This window comes from Gopherus flavomarginatus, chromosome 3, assembly GCF_025201925.1.
Source record: "Gopherus flavomarginatus isolate rGopFla2 chromosome 3, rGopFla2.mat.asm, whole genome shotgun sequence".
In the NCBI taxonomy this organism is placed as follows: domain Eukaryota; kingdom Metazoa; phylum Chordata; order Testudines; family Testudinidae; genus Gopherus; species Gopherus flavomarginatus.
This window is the reverse complement of record NC_066619.1, coordinates 271,268,445-271,281,741: the sequence shown is the minus strand read 5'-3', so window position 1 is coordinate 271,281,741 and position 13,297 is coordinate 271,268,445. Positions and strand designations below refer to the sequence as shown.

Sequence of the window (13,297 nt, the reverse complement as noted above, 5' to 3'; positions counted from 1 at the left end):
ATGCCCAAATAAATTTTTATACTGTCAGTTTCTGACCTTACCGACAAAAACAGTTGTGCATTAATGTAATATTTACACAGAACATGTCAGTCTACAGGACCTTAGTTTAAAATTTGCTTTAAAAATATTTCATTAGTGAGCTGGTGAAGATTATAAAATCACATTTCTAAAAAATGCTTGCATAGAGTTTTAGATGCACAATCATCTTTAGCCTTAAATGTGTGGATCTTCACACATAGTTTTTTAAATAAATCCTTCAAAAGACCTCCCTTATCTAAAATACACATTTTAATTACTATAGTTAAAAAAAAAGTGCTTCCAAGTCTTCCTGTCCTTTCTGTCCATCCCTTCACCACCTCTCCCCCCACTCCCCACTGAAGAGAGCCCTTAAAGGGACAACAGTCCTTCCCTTCCAGATAGCTGGACAAAGAGTTCCCTTTCTTTACTTCTGACTATCCGACAAACTAGTTTTAAAAGAACCCTCCAGCAAAATCAGTACCTTAGTAAGACAAAATTCTTGTTATACTTAAAATCTTTGGAAACATATTTTTTTAAAGTTGGTGAAATTTCATAACCATGTCTCTTGTTATGGAGATCACACAAAGTAAATTACTGTTCCCTTTTTCTAAAAGCAATGAACATTGTTATGAACAAACTAAACCTCTCTGATTAATTTAAAAGAATGTCTTTGTTTCAGTGAGTTAAATATGTAGTAATCTGGAATGCTGGCTTAAGATTTGAGTACATTTAAAATATAAATTCAATTTAGAAATACTGATGAAGAAAATGTAAAACAGAGAAGAGCTGCATCATGTATTCCATTATATGTAATGTTGTATTCAGCAGGAGAGCTGACTCACCCTTACTATGAAGTTTTTGCAAATAAATCTCTGACAAACTTCAGGGCATATCAAAAAACCTGTGACTGACATTTTTTATTCCCAAATTTTAGTGCTTTTAATTAGGTACTTTCTTCATGTCCATTCTGCATGAGGGAGAGTGCATGGAAGTCTCTGCGGGGAACTGTGACTCTCCGCCACCATGAGGCAGGCTGGGCATCTCATTATCCTTTGCTGTCAAGTCCCTCCTCCCCTTCCCCCACCAGGCTGTGAGCTTGGGCTGCCATCCAGCATAGGGGCACCAGTTTAATAATACTGCGTAGGGCCCCATAAATCCTAAGGACGGCCCTGGGATCAGAACCTATGCCTGCATTCCTTCTTCAGTTTTTATGCCCAGTTAAAGAGCAGCTGAAGCCTCATGGATCTTAGAAAAAAAATCTTCCATTTAGAAATCCTTTTGCCTGTATATAATATTTTCTTGGGTTTTTTTCTTTCCTCTTCCGCATCAGAACAATATTTCATTTCTTAAACTGAAGTCTCGCTCCAGCATACCTATCTTCCATTCATATCCAGCCCTCTTTTTACCCTGAGTTCTTGAGAGCAAGAGAGTAGGCACACAAGAAGTTTAAGGGTTATTCCAACACAGGACTATGCCTAGTGTTTTAGCTTATATGTGACCACGCACAGCTTCTGCTCATTCTGGTGGTGGACAGCAGCAATGTCGCAGTTCCTGCTGTGCACACAAAGTTTTGCAAGATCAGTGTTGGAAAATACATGATCAAATGATGTGTGGATAATTTGTGACTTTGCTGTAACAAACATTTAAACTCTAGTCATCATTTTAATTCTAAACCATTGGGTTATTTTTATAAACCTAAAATAGCAATAAAACAAGAAAATAGTTTAAAATATCCAGGACAGCTTTGTAAGAATAGCCAATATCGTGTTTAGTCAGTGTTTCAACAATCAATTTTTACATTATGAAAAAAAAATGGGTGAACACAGTAAGATCACTTCTACCTCAGTTACCTGGCTGCAGATCACATTAAAGGGTGCAAGCTCTACTTTGATCAAAATAAGCTGAACCTATGAAATGGAAGGCATAGTTGTACCTCTTATATAAGAAGCAACAGGCGGAATGACATAAATAGTGATGATAACACTTATTATATGACAAAAATAAGGAAATGCGGATTAAATAAGATCTGCCGTTTCTTAGGTTTGTTTGCTTGCTAACATCCAAAGCAATAGAATGAGAAATCCACTTTTGGTTTTTACCCATATTCCTGAACTATTGTCACATTTTAAAGATTTACAATAACAATCCAGTTTGCTGCTGAAGAATGTGTGCACATCCTTAAATATGCACAAGCTGTTTTAATAAGTCTATAAATGTCTAGCATTTCTTGTCTTCCAATAGAAACATAAATCTGTACTACTTAAGAGCACTTATACACCCATACCTTCTCTTGTAGTTACCATGGATACACATACTACTATGGATACTCAACAATGCCAAAAGGTTTACATTCAGTCTGAGTCCTTCAATCTGAGTTAAACAGTAAAACCTCAATAGGAGTGAAGTAAGCAGCAGAATATTTTTGTATGAAAAATAATGGTGTAGTACTAGAGCCTCCTAAGAAGCACATCACATGAAAAGGAGATCCTGCGTTATGTTGTGATGACCTAGAAAAACTCTGAAATGAACTGAACATTTAGATGGCTCCAAAGATGAAGGCTAAATATTACAGAACTGAGTGAAGACCAATGGGACACTAATCTCTCATATTTTTTAATTTGCTGTGTTTGAAAGACTAGAAGAGATGTGTTTTGCACAGTTCACTGAAGAAAAAAGATTTGGATAGAATTCAGTGTTTTGCATTGAAACTTAATTAAAATAACTTGACAGGGTACTCAAAATAGCATACATCCACATATTGTAAACATGATATAAAGATTAATAAAAAATTTCATGTCCATAATTTCTAGGTTGGACGTGGCAAACAGCATGGTATAAGGAAAATTTATTCCTTTTATTTTATTTATTTTATTTCACTATAGTAGCTTTCGCATTCACTGAACCAGCTAAAGAGGGTAATTGTTTGGCTTTTCATCTGCATCATTTTAATTTTTTTTAAAGTTTAGTTTTCCTTGTTCAGCTTTTTCCCTCCACCCTTTTCTCACATTCTCATCTTGCTAATGGATTTTCCTTCTTTCTAAGTCTCATATGTTTGTAAATTCACAAGTTGAATCTAAGGCAGGAATGTCATTTCATGAGGTACATCAGAGATGATACTCTACAAAATAGTCTGGGGGAAAAAAGATAACTCAAAATGAGTTTGTGGTGAGAGATAGCAGGGCAGAAAATAACTGTAAGATCATTCACACAGAGAAAAGTTGCTGAAGTTAAGTATTTTTGTAGACAACTTCTGTTTCGTCTTCTAAAAACTTCTTTGTTGAAATGGAGTAAGCCTCTGGTGTTACATGTTGTACCTCCTTTTTGCCATTGAACCTTTATAATACCACTTATACACAAAATATGCTATTTAGTAAACTATGCCAGTCCTTTATTTCTTTGGCACCACTCCACAAGACTACCAAAGCTAATCTATATTGCTAATCCACTCATTACCACAACACATTTCACTGTTGAACATCTCTTGCTTTACAGGCTAATTAAGTTTGTTGCCATCACTTTTTAAAGCCAGTCTTAAATAGTACTATAGAAGAGAGGGATCAATATTAAAAAAAAATCAATTCAGTTTCAGACCTCAAATAATAATGCACTGTGGAAAATTAACTGGCTCTTTCATAGGCTGAGGATCTAGATACAGATCTAATCCATGCATAAAGGGGGTTTTATGCACCATTATATACTGACCCTCCTGTACCTGTTCAAGAATCAAAATCAATACAGAATAGAGGATGAACGTGAAGTGGGGAAGGTTGGGCCAGTAACAGGAGGACCACACATTTTTCCTCGCTAGCTCTATGGAGATTACTCAGAAAAGGCAGTTCACCTGTAGTCTGTATTACATTTCTCTTAAGCCCTCTCCACAGCAAGGAATGTCCCTTCAAGAGTGATTCTGGGGACTGTCATTACCAGAGGATGGCTTGCAAAGGGGGCCTGATTTGCCAAGGAGATCAGAGATCTTAACAGACATAATTTTCTAGGATTATGCTTCAGGAGGATCCCAGAAAGTACTCTGTCCTCAGGGGAAGGTGGTGTGGGGGGGAACCACAGCCCATTCTGTGGACAAATTCCATCCCCTCAGAATAGTTTGTGAGAAACCTCATGAGGAAATCCTTGAGGAAATTTTCATCACATCAGCATCCCCCACAGATATTTTCATAGGCCTGAATGACCAGGGCATCTTAACATGCTGTAATCTCAGCTTCTTTCAAATTGATATTCATAAAAATTGAGAGGACTGGTAACAATATGCCATTGGATTTTTTAGATTGGAATAGTCTGCCAATGGTAGTCACATCATTTAAGACATTAAAACTGGACTAAACAAAGTCCTGGAGCATATGCAAATATTAAAAAAAAAATTCAGATATCAGACAAAGTCCATACATTTTGTATGTGGGAGGTTCCTGCTGGGAGTTTAGGTTCAGATACTTCATATTATATATCTATATATATATATATATGTCTTAAACGATGTGATTACCATTGGCAGACTATTCTGCCAATATATATATATATATATATATATATATATATATATATGTCATCACTGCTTTACTTGGATATGAAAATGATCCAATATACATTGAGAAAAGTTAGAGCATTTGTTAATTCTGAACAGAGAGACCAGCTGAATAAGACAGTGGAGGAACTGTGTTATGTCATAAATTCAAAAACATGAGAAGGTCTTAGAAGTGGTAAAGAAGAAGAGCAACTACAGTATCATGTAACAGAAACTAAATATTGTTTCTGATCTTAGTCCAGCAGCTTAAGCTAAAACAACTTGTGCTGCTTCAGAAAAAAATTATTGGGGAAATTTTTCCAACTGCCCTTTGCTTCCCAACAAAAATCAGGGGACTGTGAAAGAAGAAGTCATATTTTCTAGGTAATGAATTATGCCAGGCATTTATTGCCAGGTTTTGGGGTTTTTTTTAAACAATGTTTAATTCTGAAATGGAGGAAAAAGTGGACTATCCATTAAAGCAACAGGCTGCATAATTCCTTGTAACTGTTGTTATTGTACTTTCAGTGTAGTTGTAATCATGTTGGTCTAAGGATGAGAGAGACACGATAGGCAAGGTAATATATTTTAGTGCACTACCTTATACCTTTCACCAACAGAAGCTGGTCCAGTAAAAGATATTACCTTGCTTATCTTGTCTCTCTCATTATTGTATTATTACATATTTCTTAAGCAGCAATAGTACAAAATACTGACAATTTTGACTTTGATTTTAAGATGGCATTGCCTATTAGTGATGAAAACTGAATGTATCAAAGTGGTTTATGATTAATTGTATTTTCTCAGTGAGTTATATATATTGCAAATAGAAACTGATGTTAATTTAAATTCCAAATTAATCTTCAAGTGCTGCAGGAATTAGTTCTGATAACTTACCAAGTAGTTCTTACTTCTGAGTCATTTCTGAATCAATGTGCCTGTCTGGTGCTGGACTAGATTCTATATTCAGTTACTCTGATATAAATATAGTTACTTCAGTAGAGGTGCCCAAGGATTACAGCAACGTAACTGATCAGAATCTGGCCTGCTGTCTTTCATATGACATGTAAAACTGAGATCCTGACTTCTTTTGTCAGTAAAGATTCCATCTCTCTTTTCTGCATAGTAGACACATTATACCTCAGTTGTCCTGGCCACACTGTAATTTAGATAATATTCTACCTCTGATTTCCTCCTTGAGATTCAGTTAAAGAGGATATTCTTTTTTTAAACTTCCTGACCTAACCTGGTGGACACACTGTTTACTATTGCATTTCACTTTAGAAGTGGCTGCATTTTAGTGGTTGGGCAATGTAGTCCCTTCCACTTATATACCTAACATGCATGTTGTGAAGCTTAACAAACAAATGTTTGGAATGCAGCTGTAGGCATCTCAGTCCCAGGATATTAGAAAGACACGGTGAATGAGGTAATATCTTTTATTGGACCAACTTCTGTTGGTGAGAGAGAGAAACTTTCAAGCCACAAAGAGCTCTTCTTTAGATCTAGGGGTATGTCTACACTACCCGCTGAATCGATGGATCCCTGAGTGCTCCCCCATCGACTTCTGTGCTCCATCTCCATTTAGTTGGGAATTGGTCCTGCTTTGAGCAGGGGGCTGGACTAGATGACCTCCTGGGGTCCCTTCCAACCCTGACATTCTATGATTCTATGATCTCAGCGACGGGGGAGTGGCAGCAGTCAACTCACCGCAGTGAAGACACCATGGTAAGTTGATCTAAGTATGTAGCTGAAGTTGCATAATTTAGATCAATCCCCGCCCCCCCCCCCACTGTAGACCAGGCCTAGGAAAGGTATTCCAAGCATCACAGCTACATGCAAGATGGAACAGATTGTTTAGCGTAAGTAGTTAGCACATAATTCTGATAGACACTAAAAATCATGGACTGAATAGAGACACTATATATATGTTTTATTACAACAATCTGTAACCCACTAATCCCCCTTTTTTCCTACGACTGAAGAAGTATTAATGGGTCACTCTACCTTGAAGATCCCTTAGAATATGTACTAACTACTTATGCTAAACAATGTGTTCCATATTGCATTTAGCTGTGATGCTAGGAGTACCTTTCTCAGACCTGAAGAAGAGCTCTGTGTGGCTCGAAAGTGTGTCTCTCTCACCAACAGACGTTGGTCCAGTAAAAGATATTACCTCACCCACCTTGTCTTTCTAAATGTTTGGAAAGCACTTTGAGATCCTTGAATGAAAAGAATAACTAGAAACAAACAAGTATTAATATTTAATAACTGCTACGGTTGGATAGGCACAAAGACTGTATAAAGAGACTTCAGTGATGATTCACACTGCCCTCTTCCTCAACCCCCTCCCTAGTTAGCCATGTGGACTATAATTGGTACCAAAATCTCTTGTATGTAATTGGCACGCCTCTAGTACTTAGATGAATGTAGAGCAGTATGAAAATGCCTGAGTGCCTAAAATACCTGAAATAAGTCATCTAAACAAATAGCCTAATTTTCAGGGATAGTGAGCACTCAAAACTGCAACCAAAATAAATCTGGGTTTTGTGTATACATGGAATGTAGGACCAAGCCTTTTGCCTTTTTTTTTTTGTTAAGATACAAGTAACCTAAATGGCAAACAATTTTCTAATTCTTCTTAACACATTTTGTAGGGGAAAAACAAACACCAGGAAAATCCACTTATGTACGGCACAATATAATGTGTCATGATGTGAAATTTTTTCTTCCTTTTTTTCAAGAATTCCTGAAGTATCCTGTCTCCTTATAAGAGGCCTTGCTAGTCACTATGAATTGAACTCAGTCTTCTCTCAGCATGTCCTACCTTTCACTTTGGCTATTGTTTTCCCTGTTGTTCCAATCCAAAGGCCAATGTCTTTAAAATATCTTGAAACTGACTTTGGCATTTCTTTTGGCTAAACAGCTTTCAGTGAATTAGAGTAAGTATGGAAGCACCCTGACTTTTTCCCTATTACTCCCCTAGGGAAGTGTCAGAAATACCAGGACACAAACAGCAGAATAATTTTGAAAAGTATTGATTTTTCAAGCTGTACAGCATCCCCAGCAGCAACATCAATGTTTCTACACTAATAGCCATTCCAATAGTTATACAAATAGCGTCACATAAAAATACACATTCCTTGTCTGTACAGCCAAGTAGCCCTTCCATAACCATCAAGTACAGGAAGCTGCATTCAGTGCTACTTATATGGAAATAGTTGTGCTTGATATGATTTCCCCCCCATATCATAATAAAGTTAATTAACATGAAACTTACATCTGTGAAAATAATAGTGTGCTAAATCCACATGTGACTCTGGAAAGTAATTTGTGGGTAAAAGTAGGTATGTTGTGTCACTAAAGCTGAGCCCAATATCACAGATGTAACTGCATAGTTTGGAATTATTTACATGCTTCCTTTGCCAGGCACTTTGGCAACACCATCAGTTTTTGGGAGTCAGACTGCCAGGGTGAATCTGAATCAACCACTCATTGCCAACCATTCTGTGGGTACCAAGCAGCTTCCCATCATCTGCAAACACCTTGGGACATACCTTGAACTGGGATAAGCAGAAGAAAAGTATTAGGCATCTTTGCAGTTTCCAAAATAGCTGGCAAAAAATCTGAAGTACCAATATAGTCTATAGGCACATAAGGGATCAATCAAATATAATAATTCTGCGGAACAGACAGCTGTGGCATGTTTAAGGGAGCCAGGAATCTGGAACTCCATCCTCTTTTGACTGTGTGCAATCAGGCTATCTGTCATCCATTTACAGTTGGATGGGAGAGAGATGGTTAGGCTCTGCTTCTGTGGCTACCTAAAGAGATGGGGGCAATATTATATTGATGCACTGGTACGCAATATTCAACACTGGTACTGTAACTCATACATTTACTTTGCTAAGATTTCAGTAGAATTCTATGGGGGCTCAGGTTAGGAGAGGATTTGGCCCATTATGTGACTGGGAGTTTGCATGTGAATTTGTAGAACCGCTACAAACCAGTTACATGATGAACAGAGTGAAAGGCACAGTTTGTTATTTGTCCGTGGTTTTGCCTATTATATATTAGGTTCGTTCCAGACAGGCAAAAAGATAAAAGTCCCTGCCCCAAAGAGCTAACATTCTGAAGACAGATAAACAAGTAGACCGAAGTTAGTGGTAATGGGAAACATAAGAGTATGCTATTAAATCTCTGTCTCTGACAGGTATCATTGCAAGTTAGAACAACATGTAGAACTTACCCAGCAAAGTGTCTTTCCAGGATCCCTTATCTATTGTAGCATTTGCCCGTCTCCTGCTACAGAATCCAGCACATAGCAAGCCTCACCAAGTAAGTTACACCATGAAGTTTTTATTAGTATTAGTTATCTTTATTTCTGAAGTGCTTTAGATGTACATGGTACTTTACAAATACAAGGTCTTTGCCCAAAAGAGCTCATAATTAAGGGTCAGACCGTGTGAAGTATAAGGCACCCTCAAGCTCTAGTGAAGACTGAGTTAAGGGCACCCAGCATCACCAGATAGGCTCTATGTTAGACAATACACAAAAGAATGGATGGATATTTTAACATCTGTTGTTGATGTTTCGTACAATTCTTGTAGTTACTTCTTACAGGATTTTATAAAATAATTATCTGCCTAGTTTCAAACCTTAGCACCCAAAGCCATACCATCTGAGTGCCTCCCACTATAAAGACATAATGAAGATCTCTCTCTCTCTCTCCCCCTCTTTGACGGAGATAAACAATTTTTTAAAATATAAAATGTGTGAGTGAGCTGATGTATGTACTATTGGAGGAAAACCCAAAGAGCTGGGTTTGAAATTTAGTTCTGAATGCAATAGGGTTGGAGGAACATTTTACTCATTACAACTCTGTGGATTCAGTCTGAGAGGAAGCACCTGATCCTGAACCATTTAAGAGCATTTCTGTTCATTCTTGCAGCCTCTTGAAAGCAGAATAGGTATCTGATGATCAGTTCCCCTGAATGGGACAGACAGTTCCAGTAGGATGCACTTCCATTGTAGACACCAAAGAATAGGTGCCTTCTCTGTACCTCGCCCTGGTCTGAATCCTGATTAGGAGAGATTTAGGCTGTTGGATGTATATGGTGGTGTTGAAGGGTATTTTTAGCTAGCTTCTCATTTAATTTGCTTTGATGGTTAGAAACTGGGTGATAGTTTGCAAAGTTACTGGCATCCAGTGGCAATTTCTTTAATATTGTTCAGATTGAGTGTTTTAAAATGAGAATTAGATTTCCCTCTTCAAAGGAGTTGTGCAGTACAAAGGTTTGATTGTCACAAGTACAGGATAGCCATGTCATTTACAAATGGCAAAGCAATAGTGACCTTGGAAATTCTGAGTTTCAATTATTTTTCTCCCTTTGCAGATGGGGGGCAATTCGGTCCCTGTTAGGAAAAGAATGACAGCAAGATTAATACAGCCTCCAAATCTGGAAGACTTAAATTTAATGAAAGGATTTGTTTTAAAACATGGAAAAATTAGATATGCCAAACTGACTAATATCTAGGAAATGTTAGAAGATTAAACAAAGTAAAATATGAGTTTAATTATCAATTATAAAGGAAGAACATGTATTTTTTTTACTTTAAATACATTTTTTATGAGATGGGACTAATATGGAATATTCGTTTTGAATCTTGTAAATCACATGCCAGGCTACACAAATGAGGCAGACGGAAGGCACATTAACTACTGTACTTATCCTAAAAGAATGAGTGAGGTGTTCTGTAACTTTCAGAGAAAACACTACGGGGAAACAATTTTAAAATCCCATCTGCTCTAATTTATATATTCTGACTAGCAGGCAAACTTCTAATGATACCAGAAATCATTGTGGCATCTGGAAAATCTCTAGAAACAGATTAATTTTCTAGAGTTGATGTAAGCATATCTCCCATGTTAGCTATACTATGTTGTGCAAGTCATCATTATACATATTCTCAGTAAAAAATGTATATTAAAATACAGGTATAATACCAGTAGTTTATATTTAGCAAGAGGAAAAGTAGAAAAGGCTGTCAGTTAAAAAAAAATCCTTGCATGAAGGAACATAGCAAGATAGTGTAAACTCCTAGTAATGGTAATTGGAATCATAACCACGGGCTTTGAAATAAAAAAAGAAAAAATTGACATAACTAGAGAGGGAAATTATTTTTTACTTCTAAAATCCCTCTAGATACTTTGTATGCATCTGCTGAAGATCTACACAATGATTTTAATTTAAGTACTTCAGCATCTGCTGTTTGTATCCTCTATGTCTAAAATACTGGCATGATATTCTGGTGCATGAAAAGTTTATTAGGACACTGCTGTAAACTCAATGTTGTTTTCCACTATAAATTCTTCTGCAGAGGTCTCGTGAGTAGATACTGACATATAGTCATTATTTCCATGTGTCAATATTAACCAATGTGTCTGAGGAAGTGGGTGGAGGAGACCTAATGGCACTCATATTGCTGCAGCAGATAACTCAGAGATAGAGGCTTGATTTTGTCTTTACAATGTTAGTAGAGTTTATTTCATACACATAGTATTTTATATATATATAGTATAATAAATTTGTTAGTCTCTAAGGTGCCACAAGTACTTCTGTTCCTTTTGCAGATACAGACTAACACGGCTGCTACGCTGAAACCAGTATTATATCTGCAGATTCTGGAACAGATAAATTGGTGATGTGACATAACATGAGACATTCAGGTTAGAAATTTTGTTCCGCTGACACAGTAATTCACATTAATGTGTGACATCTCTTGCAAGTTGTCATTAAATTAGAATGTTGACATGAATTAATGTGATAGCATGAAATAATAAGCTTTGCTCTCTCCTAATTATTTGGGGTCCTTGAAATATTCACCCCTTTCATTCTGAGGCAGTTTTCCTCTTTATAATCTCAGTCTCTTTAAACTCATAACATATCAGTAGGTTTAAATTTAATTTAATCTGATTCACATAAATTCAGAAAAAGAAAATGACATTTTTAGTTTTCGTTTTCTCGTACAATAAACTATTTAAAAAGCAAGAGAGGCAAAAGAGTGGGTGGAAAGCAAGAAAGTAGAGGGGATAAGAATCACTTGTTTCCTCTCAAATCTGGTTCCTAGAACATCAGAATATTTGCTATAAGACTCATAAGGTAGGACCAGATTTTCAAAGTTGGACATGTGTTTACTGTTTTTGTGTTCTTCAAAGCAGATTAAAATGTCTATAGAATCTATCGAATCCATTATTTAATTAGAATATTAACCCTTCCTTTACAGCTGGTTGGAGAAGATATTATAGTCAACCCTCCCACATCTTTTTAGACCAACAAAACAAAACAAACCCACACACATTGGCAGGCCTTGTAAGGCAATAAGATGTTCTTAAAAGCAACTAGAGCCTGATTAAGCCACATGTGTTGCTGTGTCATTCCTAGGCAGGGGTGGCTCCAGGCACCAGCATAGCAAGTGCGTGCCTGGGGAGGCAAGCTGCGGGGGCGGCCTGCTGGTCACTGAGAGGGCGGTAGTCAGCCAGCCTTCAGCGGCATTTCTGCGGCAGGTCCGCTGCTCCTGTGGCTTCAGCGGCAATTTGGCGCAGGTACGCTGAAGGCACAGGACTGGTGGACCTCCCTCGCTTGTTAGTGGTAACTGACCCCACAAGCCTTAGCCGGCTCCAGCTTTGTTCTTGGCTCCACTCCTGCTCCTGGTCCAAAAGCACATGGGCTCCTGATTCTGGTTCTGACCTCCCACCCCAAGCTCCAGATACTAGGTCTGACCTTCCCCAACACGGTTTCTAAAAGATTTAGCTTTGTAGACAAGGAAATGAAAACCCCACATCTTCTTGGGGAGTAATCCAATGTTTTCAAGAGCAGTAGAGTGGAAAGATGGTACAGTGGTTAGGCTTTCAGCCTGGGTCTTAGATCAGAGAATCAAACATCCGTCTTCCATCACAGATTTAGGGCCAGATTCTCAAAGGTATTTTGGTACCTATAGATACAGCTAGGCACCTAGGTGAATTTTCAAAAGTGCCTAAGCAGGTTGATTTAATTGATTTCAATGGGAAGTGGGCATTTAACCTGCTTAAGTGCTTTTGAAAGTCCCATTAGGTGCCTAAACACCTTTGGGAATGTAGCCCTTAATCTCTGGGCCTCAGCTCCAGGTTCACTGAAGTTGATAGAATACTCTGAACCTCAATAACTTGGGTAAAATGGAGATGTTAGTACTTTCCGATCTCAGAAGCATGTTGTGAGAATAAATGCATTACATTGAGTAATGGGGGCCATGTAAGTACCTAGAGACAGATTATGCATAAATAAATCATGATTAAATATAGGCCAAAGCCTAAACGTGCATGCATGATTTGCTAATGAAGTTATAATCGTCTGTTCTAATTAAGGAATCAGTTGCACGTCCATCTTTTGATGATAAATTCTAGTATGTCTTGCTAATCAATAGTATATCAGCTAATAAAACCTAGAATTTACATTTCCCATGTAAAAACTGTTACACCAAACTGCTTCCAAAACGTGACTGCACATTTTGAGAGATGGCCCCCTTTGCTTAGATTTATATCGGAACTTTTTTATCGATTCACAGACTTTTAAGGCCAGTTTACATATGAAAATATCACATGGGACAGTGTCAAAAGTCTAACTAAAAATTAAGATATCACCTCTACAGCTTCCCCTATCCAGTAGGCCAATAACTCCATCAAAGAAGGAAATTAGGTTGGTTTGGCATGATTTGTCTTGGCAA

General features: G+C 37.4%; 1 protein-coding gene across 12 annotated transcripts in view; it reads right to left on the bottom strand.

Moving 5' to 3' along the window:
* The window catches only part of LOC127048273 (spondin-2-like), a 103,465-nt gene that overhangs the window by 29,988 nt on the left and 60,180 nt on the right, over window positions 1-13,297 (bottom strand). The window contains exon 1 of one of the 12 annotated variants that reach the window (XM_050947930.1): window positions 8,784-8,800. The exons of 10 other annotated variants lie outside the window; for them this stretch is intronic. The gene's annotated coding sequence lies outside the window, so the exon portion shown is untranslated. Of the gene's footprint in view, window positions 1-7,814; window positions 7,834-8,783; window positions 8,801-13,297 lie in introns of those variants that run through there. One more of the 12 variants, XM_050947928.1, reaches the window with a different exon arrangement.